The 14312-nt window shown below is 47.4% G+C and overlaps 1 pseudogene; it reads right to left on the reverse strand.

Moving 5' to 3' along the window:
- The window catches only part of LOC144480750 (uncharacterized), a 112115-nt pseudogene that overhangs the window by 442 nt on the left and 97361 nt on the right, over positions 1-14312 (reverse strand).

The raw sequence follows: 14312 nt of genomic DNA on the forward strand, positions 1-14312 counted from the left end.
AGCTGCTTTCACTGCCTGTCCCATCGAGAGGCCGGTCCACATTCTAATATTATCCACCCATCTCGGGCCTTCCTTGCACACATTTTCCAGGTGTTCTGTCTCACATTACCTCTTTTTCCAAACACTCCCTCTCTATTCACAACACGTCTAAAATAGGTGAGCTTCCGGGATGTCAGAGCCTCAGACAGGTTCCGGTGAACACCAGCTTTCTCCAGCACCCACTCATTCATCCACTTTGCCGTCCGTGACACACAGAATATCCGTCCGAGTCCTTTCATTTCAAACACTTTTATTGGAGCCTCGTCACTCTTATTGATGGTCCAGCTTTCACGGACACACATTGTCACCGGCCACACAAGGGCTTTCAGAAGGTGAATATTCATTGTAACTGAGATGTTGTGTCTGCTCCATACTGTTTTCACTGAGATCACAACACCATGATCCTTAAGACTGGTCTGAGTTTGTTTGATCGATCCTGCAGTCAGATCTCAGATAAATACATGAGTCTCTGTTCCATTGAGTCTCCAGCACAGGGCCGGGCCAGCCGGCTCAATCGGTCTGTCAGTAATTTGCTCCACATCAGCCTCCACCTACCCCACTGCATCTCCTCCCTATCAGCATATCCTTCTGTTACTGTGTCCCTCATGTGTGGATCTAACTTTCATTTCAATGTATTCATGCTGTTCACCTCAACCACTCACCATGGACCAAGTTCCATATTCTCTGTGATTTGGGGTCAATAATGAATTCCCCTTCTGTACTCTTTAACATCGAAATTTGGATCAAATTATCAAATTAAATGAATGGGAAGGCGGGGGGGGGGGCGGAGAATCCTTTAAAGGGACAGCCACAAACTAAACCCTGAATGAAAAGTTACAAATGTAAAACTATGATGTGGTTCTGGGGAGGAATGAAGCTCTCCAGCCCCCACAGTGCCCACTGAAGACCTTGTGTTGGTCGGCACCACATGCTTCCTTTCCAGGGACACCTGGTCGCAAACATGGGCTGACATGGTGGTTCGCACTGCTGTCTCACAGCTCCAGGGAGCCGAGTTCAATTCCAGCCTTGGGTGATTGTCTGGATGGAGTTTGCATGTTCTCCCCATGTCTGCATGGGCTTCCTCCGGTTAGTGTCACAAGTAGGTTTACATTAACACTGCAATGAAGTCACTGTGAAAATCCCCTAGTCGCCACACTCCTGCACCTGTTCGGTGACACTGAGGGAGAATTTGGCATAGCCAATGCACCGAACCAGCACGTCTTTCAGACTGTGGGAGGTAACCGGAGCACCCGGAGGAAACCCACGCAGACAAGGGGAGAACACAGACAAGTGACCCAAGCTGGGAATCAAACTCAGGTCCCTGGCGCTGTGAGGCAGCTAACTGCTGTGCCACCGTGCCACCAATGATCCAGGTGAATGTTAAATAAGAGACAGACCAGAATTATAATCTCTCAACTATTAGAATGGTTTATTCAAAAAGAGTAAATAATACGAGAGAAATTAAAACAATGAGTCTCACTGCCTTCTGCCTGTCGGGGACCCTTCTAACGACGCTGGTCTGGAGCTCGAGAGGTCCCGGCAACGTTCGTGATCCCGGTCCAAGGTGAAGACCAACGTACCCGGGTCCAAGGTGAAGACCAACGTACCCGGGTCGAAGCCCCGCCCCCCGTGTTTTACAGTGCGGCACAAACAACCTGACAGGAGATTTGGTAAATTCCCAGGCTTGGGAAACAATATACAAATACAGCACTGGAAGGTCAGCTTGTTTCTGTAGCACAGCTGCTTCTTTAGGTTCTCACAGCATGAATAAATGCTGAGTTGACTGGTGAATATCTTAACTCTTTACTTTCTATGCATTCCACCCTGAGATTCAGCAGCTAACGCAGCAATCCCATCTGTACCTGTATAAGTTCCTTCACAACAATGACCTGTGTGAACAATGCACGTACGCTGTACCACAAGACAATTAAAATGAACAACAAAAGGGTACAAAGACGCAGTATGACAACAGGATGTAACATTAAAGTAAAAACAGCGGATGCTTTGGGTGACCATACATTAAAAACATCCCACCAAAGGTGAAAACTGAGGCAATTAAGTTCATCCGATGTTTGGTGAAGTTTGCCTTAAGCACAGGTCATTTCCACACTCTGCCTAAGAAGATGTTGCCTGTCTTGAGTTAGGTGTGCAGAAACTTGTGTATTTTGTTCAATAAACCTGCATAATTTATGAAGTTCAATTGAAGGCAGATGCACAATACCGTGGGTGTGTCTATATCAAATAATATGTTCTATTAGTATGTACATGAAATATGTCCCATGCATCTTTCCAACATTGGTTTACAGGGGGTTCAAGCTATCTGGCATTCAGATGCACACTGTGAGTGCTGGTAATGCAGACATAGTTTTTTTAAATTATTCGTGGAGTCACATGTGGGCCAGACCAGTTAAGGATGGCAGATTTGCTTCCCGAAAGGACATTGTGAATCAGATGGGTTTTTTTCTGACAATCGACAATGGTTTCATGGTCATCAGTAGATTCTTATTTCCAGATCTTTTTCATTAAATGTCACCATCTGCTGTGGTGGGATTTGAACCTGGGTCCGCAGAACATTAGCTGAGTTCTGAATTAGTAATCTAGCGATAATATCATGAGGCCATCACCTCCCCACCAAACTTGTCCAAATTCATGCATAATAGTATCATTAACTGGCGATAATTCCTATTGACATTGGCCATGACTCAGCTGTAAGGTGCAAGCTTCATGTATGAGGAGTTATGTAGAGGACATACCATCACAAAAGGCCATTGGCTACAATCCGCCGCACTGAGCACGGGTGCCTGGACAGTGATGTTATACAAATAATATTTCTGTCCTTCTCCACAAGTACATTTGTTTTGAGTGCATATTTTACTGGATGCCTTCCATCCCCCATGCATAGGGAGTGAACGCAGCTTAGGAGATACAAGCCAAGCATGTCCAGCAGCAATTATCTCCCCTTTTCTGTGGGGTTTGGTTTGAGATATGTACCCACACCTTGCCACCCTTACATACAGGTGTGTCATATTCCCTGTCTGGGGGAAGAATTGAAGGGACAGGTTGTTTTATCATCTTACTCAAGAGGGTTCATAGAATCCCTACAGTGCAGAAGGAGGCCATTCGGCCCATCCAATCTGCACCGACCACAATCCCACCCAGGCCCTACCCCCATAACCATACTTATTTACCCTATAACACCCTGACACTAAAGGGCAATTTATCATGGCCAATCAATCTAACCCACATCTTTGGAGTGTGGAAGGAAACCGGTGCACTTGGATGAAACCCACGCAGACACGGGGAGAATGTGCAAACTCCACACAGACGGTGACACAAGCCAGGAGTCAAATTCAGGTCCCTGGTGCTGTGAGGCTGCAGTGCTAACCACTGTGCCGCCGTGCCACCCCTCCTTTTTGTGGCCTATTATTCAAATTATGTAAGGCCTTTGCCACTCTTTGAGTGTGTGGTCAAGCTTGATTTATTGTTTCAATAGCCCATTCATGTGTTCAATCAGGCCAGGCTAGGGGATGTGCAATACCCAATGTATTCCATTCATTGACTCCTATGTGATACAAATGTCATCCCAACTTGATTTTTACACGGGGAGATCTTATTCCTTCGCACCTTATCACATTATTATTCTTGATCACTCGAGCTCTGATTTTTCACTGGCCATGCTAGGGTAGGATTATAACCATTCATTAGAATCTACTCTCGCTTTTCAGTCCAGTGCTACTTGGAGTATACCGTCACTTCAGTGACTATCGGGTCATAGTCCCTCACAGTTCACATCACAAATTTATGGTAAAATAATTTAAACAATGCCTGAGAACGCTTCTTAACTTCTTAATCAACTACCTACCACTGTTTGTTGATTGGTCAGACCCCCTTTTCACAGATTCGGGTATCTCAGCCACTGAACACCAGACAGTCCTGGAATAAGTTTAATTCTAACTCAATGAGGAAATATTCTCACCAGGTCCTCTGTCAGGGCACTGCGAAGCAGCTTTAATGGTCCATGATTGCAGAAACTGAGCTGTGGTCAAATTTGATTGAGTTTTTTGAAGGGGTAACCAAGAAGATAGATGAGGGCAGTGCAGTTGATGTTGTCGACATGAACTTTAGCAAGATCTCTGACAAAGGACCGCATGGTAGGTTGTTGCATAAGGTTAAAATCTCACGGGATCCAGGGTGAGGTATCTAAATGGATACAAAATTGGCTTCTTGACAGAAGCCAGAGGGTGGTTGTAGAGGGTTGTTTTTCAAACTGGAGGACTGTGACCAGCAGTGTGCCTCAGGGATCAGTACTGGGTCCACTGTTATTTGTCATTTATATTAATGATTGGGACGAGAATATCAGAGTCATGGTTAGAAAGTTTGCAGATGACACCAAGATTGGTGGCATAGTGGACAGTGAAGAAAGTTATCTCCGATTGCAACAGGATCTTGATCAATCGGGCCAGTGGGCTGACGAATGGCAGATGGAGTTTAATTTAGACAAACGCGAGGTGATGCATTTTGGTAGATTGAGCTAGGGCAGGACTTACTCAGTTAATGGTAGGGCATTGGGGAGTAACAGAACAAAGAGATCGAGGGGTACATGTTCATTGCTCCTTGAAAGTGGAGTCACAGGTGGACAGAATGCTGAAGAAGGCATTCGACATGCTTGGTTTCATCGGTCAGAACATTGAATACAGGAGTTGGGATGTCTTGTTGAAGTTGTACAAGACATTGGTAAGGCCACACTTGGAATAGTGTGTGCAGTTCTGGTCATCCTATTATAGAAAGGGTATTATTAAACTAGAAATAGTGCAGAAAAGATTTACTAGGATGCAACTGGGACTGGATGGTTTGAGTTATAAGGAGAGGCTGGATAGACTGAGACTTTTTTCTCTGGAGCGCAGGAGGCTGAGGGGTGACCTTATAGAGCTCTATAAAATAATGAGGGGCATAAATAAGGTAGATAGTCAATATCTTTTCCCAAAAGTAGGGGAGTCTAAAACTAGAAGGCATAGGTTTAAGGTGAGAGGGGAGAGATACAAAAGTGTCGAAAGGGGTAATTTTTTCACACAGAGGGTGGTGAGTGTCTGGAACAAGCTGCCAGAGATAGCAGTAGAGGCGGGTACAATTTTGTCTTTTAAAAAGCTTTTAGATAGTTACATGGATAAGATGGGTATAGAGGGATATGGGCCAAATGCAGGCAATTGGGATTAGCTAAGGGGTTTTAAAAAAAAGGCAGCATGGACAAGTTGGGCTGATGGGCCTATTTCCATGGTGTAAACCTCTGTGACTCCATAGTCCAGTCCTATAATGCCTCACATTCAAACTACAGTCCTTCAATTATAACAGAATATGTGGCTGTATGTAGCTGCATCGGCCATGGTCAACCCCAACACTGCCTTCTTGAACTGCTACAATGCCTGAGGTATAGGTGACCCAAAGTGCTGTTAGGCAGAGACTTCCAGCGACACATTCCAGACTTTCACTAGAATGTAAGTGGGTTCCAGATTGATATATTCCATTCAACCACACCCAAGGTGAGTTATTCCAATTCCTTTATTGTCCAGGACAATATATTCACAATATCTTTCAAACAGAAATTAAACATTCCCATTTGATTTCAGACAGTAACATATTCTGTTGGATTGATCTTTATTGTCAATATCAGGCTGGGGTTGTTCCCCTTGGAGCAAAGGAGGTTGAGGGGAGATTTGATAGAGGTGGACAAGATTCTGACAGGTTTAGATAAGGTGGACAAAGAAAATCTGTTCCTATTAGCTGATGGGACAAGGATGACAAGCAAATTTAAAGTTTTGGGTGGGATCACAGAATCAGAGAAACCCTACAGTGCAGAAAGAGGCCATTTGGCCCATCGGGTCTGCACCGACCACAATCCCACCCAGGCCCTACCCCCATATCCCTACACATTTACCCGCTAATCCCTCTAACCTACGCATCTCAGGACTCTAAGGGGCAATTTTTAGCATGCCCAATCAAACTAACCCGCACATCTTTGGACTGTGGGAGGAAACCAGAGCACCCGGAGGAAACCCACGCAGACACAAGGAGAATGTGCAAACTCCACACAGACAGTGACCCAAGCCGGGAAGGTCCCTGGAGCTGTGAAGCAGCAGTGCAAACCACTGTGCTACCGTGCTGCCCATGTGAGGAGTAATATTTTGATGCAGTGAATGGTAATGACGTGGAACTCGTTGCCGACGAGGGTGGAGGAAGTGGAGACAATAAACAATTACAAAGGAAATTGGATGGGCATTTGGGAGGTTTCAAACAGAAATGCTGACTAAATATCTCTGAACTTCCGAGCACCTTGTCACTCTGTGATCCTTGTGAAATTTGAAACCAGGTATTCGCAACAAGACAAGAGCATCAGCCCACTGGAGGCAAAGTTGTGAGACCAGTCAGTCCAGCAGAAAGAAACCCTCCGACCCTCCCCATTGACCAATATAATTGAAAGCAGAAACAATAACAGCAAAATCGACCACTGGAACCACTCGTGAACTCGCTGGTGTACCAACAGCTGAGATGAAAGACTGAATCTCTTCTCACACACAGAGCAGCTGAACGGCCTCTCCCCAGTGTGAACTCCCTGGTGTGTCTGCAGGCAGAATAACAGAGAGAACCCCTTTCCACACACAGAGCAGGTGAACGGTTTCCACCCGGTGTGAACTTGTTGGTGTTTCTGCTGGCTGGATGAATCACTGAACCGCTTCCCACACAGAGTAGGTGAAAGGCCACTCCCCAGTGTGAACTTGCTGGTGCCTCCGCAGGTGGGATGACTGAGTGAATCCCTTCCCACACTGAGAGCAGGTGAATGGTCTCTCCCCAGTGTGAACTCGCTGGTGTGTCCGCAGGCTGGATGAAGTTATGAATGCCTTCCCACACTGAGAGCAGGTGAACGGTCTCTCCCCAGTGTGAACTCGCTGGTGTGTCCGCAGGCTGGATGACCGAGTGAATCCCTTTCCACACTGAGAGCAGGTGAACGGTCTCTCCCCAGTGTGAACTCGCTGGTGTGTCCGCAGGCTGGATGAAGCTCTGAATCCCTCCCCACACTGAGAGCAGGTGAAGGGCCTCTCCCCGGTGTGAACTCGCTGGTGTCTCCACAGGTTGGAGGACCGAGTGAATTCCTTCCCACACAGAGAGCAGGTGAACGGCCTCTCCCCAGTGTGAACTCACTGGTGTGTCCGCAGGCTGGATGAAGCTCTGAATCCCTTCCCACACTGAGAGCAGGTGAACGGCCTCTCCCCAGTATGAACCCGCTGGTGTGTCTGCAGGCTGGAAAACTGACTGAATCCCTTCCCACACTGAGAGCAGGTGAATGGCCTCTCCCCAGTGTGAACTCGCTGGTGTCTCCACATGTTCGATAACCGAGTGAAACCCTTCCCACACTGAGAGCAGGTGAATGGCCTCTCCCCAGTGTGAACTCGCTGGTGTCTCCACATGTTCGATAACCGAGTGAAACCCTTCCCACACTGAGAGCAGGTGAATGGCCTCTCCCCAGTGTGAACTCGCTGGTGTCTCCACATGTTCGATAACCGAGTGAAACCCTTCCCACACTGAGAGCAGGTGAATGGCCTCATCCCAGTGTGAACTCGCTGGTGTGTCCGCAGGCTGGACAACTGACTGAATCCTTTCCCACACTGAGAGCAGGTGAACGGCCTCTCCCCAGTGTGAACTCGCTGGTGTGTCTGCAGGCTGGATAACTGAGTGAATTTGTTCCCACACTGAGAGCAGGCGAATGGCCTCTCTCCAGTGTGAACTCGCTGGTGTGTCTGCAGGCTGGATGACAGAGTGAATCCCTTCCCACACTGAGAGCAGATGAACGGCCTCTCCCCAGTGTGACTGCGCCGATGAGCGTCCAGCTGAGATGGGGCGCTGTATCTCTTCCCACAATCCGCACATTTCCATGGTTTCTCCATGGTGCAGGTGTCCTTGCCGCTCTCTTGGGTGGACAATCAGTTGAAACCTCGTCCAGGCACAACACCAGTACGGTCTGTCCTCACTGTGAATGGTGTGATATTTATTCAGGCTGTGTAACTGGTTAAAGCTCTTTAGTCAGTGCACTGGAACACTCTCACTCGAGTGTGGCCGTGTGTTGGTGCTTTTCCAGTCACACTGATGCTTGAATTTTTTTTCAAATCGACAGACTGGACAAACATTTCCCCTTCCAGATTCAAAGGCCGATGATATTTCACTCCCAAGGAATATGACTGCCAGATCTAGACGTGACATTTGAGATTTCAGCCTGTAATTCCTCTTTCAATATCCTGTAAAATGAGTTAGAAATAGAAATAGAAATTCAGAACAGACCATTCTAGTCTCTATGGAACATTCTTTCCTCTCTCATTGTGCAAAAGCTGTAAATCTCCATCCCACACACTCTCCCTCCATTCTCACTCTGCTGTATTTAATATTCACCCTCCCAATTCTCCTGAAGGTGCTGATTGAGGCTGATTGACAGATCCATGCTCACTACTTCCTGTCCAGCACAGAAATCATAACAAATTGGAGCTGTAGTTGGCCATTCAGCCCATCGAACTGCTTCAACCATTGATTGAGCATTGGCTGATCTACCGCACACTATTTCCATAGGGCCACTATTTCCCAAACTATCCCCCAAGTTGCTCAATGCCTCAAAAGTTACCAATCTCTCTCTTGAAAATATTTGATGACTGAGGCTCCACAGTCCTCTGGAGCGCAGAATTCAAACACTTTACTCACAGACAATGGACCAAGCTCCGCGCAGCCATTGACATCAGGCCCGGACTCTGATTGGCTGGAGGACCAGCGCCCATCCGGTCCTCCACGCGTTGCCATTGGTTAATCTCCCGCATGTGGACAATGAGGGGGCGGAACCCGAGCCCACATGAGGGTGGGCGGGGCTTTGACCGCCAGCCGCTCTGAGCTGGTGTCCAATCCGCAGTGTGCTGCTTCTGTAACCAGTGATATTGCTGCCAATGGGACAGTGTGTGCTGGGAACGCCCCTCTGAGTCATTGTGACGGCACAATGAGCCCTGCCTCAATCAGCCAATAGCAATCACTCTGCTCCGCGGTGACGTCTCCGGGTTCAGGCGCGCGGACCCGGGAGCCCCGCCCCCACCCATTGTTCCCCCAGTCTGTTCATTCCACACATTGTTAGTCCAGTCAGATAGACATATATCTGTCTGGCCGCCTGCATGGAGATTTCCAGCTGTGTCCAGGACACAGAGAGCTGAAAGTATCCAATACACATCTCTTTAGAAACTTACAAACCCTACAGTGCAGAAAGAGGCCATCTGGCCCACCGACCACAATCCCACCCAGACCCTACCCCCATATCCCTACATATTTACCCGCTGATCCCTCTAACCTATGCATCTCAGGACACTAAGGGGCAATTTTAGCATGGCCAATCAACCTAACCCGCACATCTTTGGACTGTGGGAGGAAACCGGAGCACCCGGAGGAAACCCACGCAGACACGAGGAGAATGTGCAAACTCAACACAGACAGTGACCCAAGCCGGGAATCGAACCCAGGTCCCTGGAGCTGTGAAGCAGCAGTGCTAACCACTGTGCTACCGTGCCGCCTGTCTTGATGCTCTCTCCACTCACATTGTTTGTATCTTAAAGCCTTGATTAGTTGTAAGTATTCGCATTCCAAGCATTATTCTGTAAATTGAGTTTGTGTCTTTATATGCCCTGTTTGTGAACAGAATTCCCACTCACCTGAAGAAGGGGCTTAAGGCTCCGAAAGCTTGTGTGGCTTTTGCTACCAAATAAACCTGTTGGACTTTAACCTGGTGTTGTTAAACTTCTTACTGTGTTTACCCCAGTCCAACGCCGGCATCTCCACATTGTGTAAGTACATCCACAGTGATATTAGGGAAAGATTTCCAGCTACACATTCCAGACTTTCCCTAGACTGTAGGTGGATACCAGATTGATATATTCCATTCAACCACACCCAAGGTGAGTTATTCCAATTCCTTTATTGTCCAGGACAATATATTCACAATATCTTTAAAACAGAATTTAAACATTCCCATTTGATTTCAGGTACGAACATATTCTGTTAGTTTGTTCTTTATTGTCAATGTCAGGCTGGGGTTGTTCTCCTTGCAGCAAAGGACAAGATTCTGACAGATTTAGATAAGGTGGACAAAGAAAAACTGTTCCCATTAGCTGATGGGAGAAGGAGAGGGGGTCACAGAGTTAAAGTTTTGGGTCAGAGATGTAGGGGGGATGTGAGGAAGAATATTTTAATGCAGCGAATGGTAATGACCTGGAACTCGCTGCCTACGAGGGTGGAGGAAACGGAGACAATAACCAATTACAAAGGAAATTGGATGAGCATTGGGGGGTTTCAGACAGAAATGCTGACTAAATATCTCTGAACTTCCTCACACCCTGTCACTCTGTGATCCTTGAGAAATTTGAAACCATGTATTCGCAACAAGACACAAAGAGCATCAGCCCATTGGAGGCAAAGTTGTGAGACCGGCCAGTCCAGCAGAAAAAAACCCTCCCACCTTCCCCATTGACTAACTGTGAGAATGAACAAAATGCAGTCCTGGATGTAATTGAGAGCGGAAACAATAACAGCAGAATCCAACCCTGTGAACTTGTTGGTGTCTCAGCAGCTGGGATGAAATTCTGAACCCTTTTTATACACTCAACAGGTGAACGGTTTCTCCCCAGTGTAACCTCACTGATGTCTCAGCAGGTGGGATAACTGAGTGAATTCCTTCCCACACTGAGAGCAGGTAAACGGCCTCTCCCCGCTGTCAATGCGCTGATGTGTCCGCAGGACGGATGACCGAGTGAATCCCTTCCCACACTGAGAGCAGGTGAACGGCCTCTCCCCAGTGTGAACTCGCTGGTGTCTCTGCAGGTCGGATGACCAAGTGAATCTCTTCCCACACTGAGAGCAGGTGAATGGCCTCTCCCCAGTGTGAACTCGCTGGTGTCTCTGCAAGGCGGATGACACAGTGAATCCCTTTCCACACTGAGAGCAGGTGAATGGCCTCTCCCCAGTGTGAACGCGCTGATGTGTCTGCAGGTCAGATGACCGAGTGAATCCCTTCCCACACTGAGAGCAGATGAATGGCCTCTCCCCAGTGTGAATTCGCTGGTGTGTCCATAGATTGGATAGCTGGTTGAATCCCTTCCCACACTGAGGGCAGATGAATGGCCTCTCCCCAGTGTGGCTGCGCCGATGAGCATCAAGCAGAGAGGGGGCTCTGTATCTCTTCCCACAGTCCGCACATTTCCATGGTTTCTCCATGATGCAGGTGTCCTTGCCTCTACCTTGGGTGGACAATCAGCTGAAGCCTCATCCACACACACAACACGTGTACAGTGTCTCCCCGCTGTGAATGGTGTGATATTTATTCAGGCTGTGTAACTGGTTAAAGCTCTTCAGTCAGTGCACTGGAACACTCTCACTTGAATGTGGAAGTGTGTTGGTGCTTTTTCAGTCAGATTGATGTTTGAAATCTTTTCAAATCTTCCAGATTCAATGGCCGATGATATTCAGGTCCCAAGGAATATGACTCTGCCAGATCTCGACGTGACATTCGAGATTTTAGCCTGTGATTCCTCTTTCAATATCCTGTAAAACAAGTTGACACAAGTCATCAGTGTCAGTACAGGATCGAAAATCAGAACAGACAATTCCAGTTTCTATGGAACATTCTTTCTCTCTCATTCCCCAAAAGCTGTAAATCTCCATCCCACACACTCTCCCTCCATTCTCACTCTGCTGTATCTAATATTCACCCTCCCAATTCTCCTGAAGGTGCTGATTGAGGCTGATTGACAGATCCATGCTCACGGCTTCCTGTCCTGCACACAGAGAGCTGAAAATCTCAATGCAGGCGGCCAGACAGATATATGCCCATATGACTGGACTAAAAATGTGTGGAATATACAGACTGGATTCACGACCTTACCCTTCAGTTGCTGCAAGTCCCCAATTTCCCCCAGAATGAGAAAAGAAATGGAAAGGGGGAAACATTGATTTCCTCCCAGATGTTGCAGAGGCGGAAGGTTTAATCTGAAGCTCATTGGCCAACTTCCGCATTGTGGCGTCACAATAGAGCCCTGCCTGAATCAGCCAATAGGAATCTCGCTGCTTTCCGGTGACGTCACTGCGGTTCCAATGCGCAGGCCCGGCCGTCCCCACCCGATGTTCCAGGCAACCGGCTGACAGCTCCGGCCAGAGCGAGAAGCCGCTCGGTGATCTCCTCCCGCCGGCCCGGACTGCGCATGTTCAAGGGAGAGGGAAGCTGCACATGTGCGGGGGAGGTGCCCACCCGCTGACGAAGATACTGAGGTTTTGACCAATGGGAAGAGTTGGAGGACCGCAAGGAGTCTGGTCCTCCAGTCAATCAGAGCTCCCCATTGTCTGAATGCGGAAGTTGGTTGGCCAATGAGCTTCAGACCAAACCTCCTCCTCTGTTCTGTCAGTTTATTTTACTATTTATTGCCAATTTATGTACATCTGTGCTTTAAATCCTTGATGGATACAGCATCACACGAATCCTGTGCCCAATAGCCTTAGCGGGCAGGTTACTCCTGAACTTGACACGCTTAAGAGCAGGAGGTATCGCTTCTCGGCCTTTTGGCGAAGATCAAGTGTAGTATTGACATGCTGTGCTTGGTTGAAGTCATTTGGTTACACTTTAGCTTCAATTGAAGCAGTTTTTAAAAGCGGCATCTCGGAATGCACAATGAATAGTCAGATCCTCGGAGGTACAGAGGATCAGAGGGACCTTGGTGCGTATGTTCATAGATCTCTGAAGACAGTAGGACAGCGACATAAGGTGGTTCAGAAGGCACATGGGATACTTGCCTTCATTAACCGAGGCATTGAATATAAGAGCAGGGAGGTTATAATGGAGCTATACAAAACGCTGGTTGGCCACACTATGGTAGTACTGTGTGCAGTTCTGGTTGCCACACTATAGGAAGGATGTAATTGCACTGTAGAAGGTGCAGAGGAAATTTCCCAGGGTGTTGCCTGGGCTGGAGTGTTTCAGCTATCAAGAGAAACTGGATAGGCTGGTGTTGTTTTTCTTGGAGCAGAGAAGGGTGAGAGGGACCTTATTGAGGTGTATAAAATTCTGAGGGGCACAGATGGAGGGGGACAGGAAGGAACTTTTCTCTTTAGTAGAGGGGGCAATAACCAAAGGCATGGATTTAAGTTCAGGGGCAGTAGGTTTATAGAAGATGTGAGGAAAAACCTTTTCACTCAGACGGTGGTGGGAATCTGGAACTCACTGCCTGAAACATTTAAGAAGTATTTAGATGAGCTCTTGAAATGCCATAGCATACAAGGTTACGCACCAAGAGTGGAAAATGGGATTAGAATAGAAAGGTGTTTGATGGTCGGCGCAAACACGATAGGCTGAAGGGCCTCTTTCCATGCTGTCAAACTCTATGACCACCCTCACAGGCAGCAAGTTCAAGACTATCATCAATCACAACCCCCTGTATCTTCACTAACTGAAACAATCCATTTAAAACATTCTTAGTCGAGGAATATCATCATATTTCTGTTCGGCCGGAAGCCTGCATGGAGATTTTCAGCTCTCTGTGTCCAGGACAGGAAGCCGTGAGCATGGATCTGTCAATCAGCCTCAATCAGCACCTTCAGGAGAATTGGGAGGGCGAATATTAGATACAGCAGAGTGAGAATGGAGGGAGAGTGTGTGGGATGAAGATTTACAGCTTTTGGGGAATGAGAGAAGAAAGAATGTTCCATAGAAACTAGAATTGTCTGTTCTGAATTTCTATGCTGTACTGACACTGATTAATTTTTCAAACTCGTTTTACAGGATATCAGAAGGTGAGGATTTACAGACAAAACCTCAAAACAAACATCACGTCAGCATTCAATTTATCGGGACCTGAATATCACTGACCTTTGATTCTAGAAGGTGAAATGTTTCTCTGTTCTTTCTGCTTCAGAAGATTCTCAACATCATTGTGACTGGAACGCACCGAGACACAAACACACACCCGAGTGAGAGTGTTCCAGTGCACTGAGTGTGGAAAGAGCTTTCACCAGTTACACAGCCTGAAAATACATCGCAGCATTCACAGCGGGAGAGACTGTACCCGTGTTCTGTGTGAGATTTAACTGATTGTTTAACCTAGAGAGTCACAAGGACACCCGCACCATGGAGAAACCGTGGAAATGTGGGGACTGTGGGAAGGGATACAATGTCCCATCAGAGCTGGAAATTCATCGACGCAGTCACACTGGAGAGA

The sequence above is a fragment of the Mustelus asterias genome, chromosome 30, assembly GCF_964213995.1.
Source record: "Mustelus asterias chromosome 30, sMusAst1.hap1.1, whole genome shotgun sequence".
NCBI lineage: Eukaryota > Metazoa > Chordata > Chondrichthyes > Carcharhiniformes > Triakidae > Mustelus > Mustelus asterias.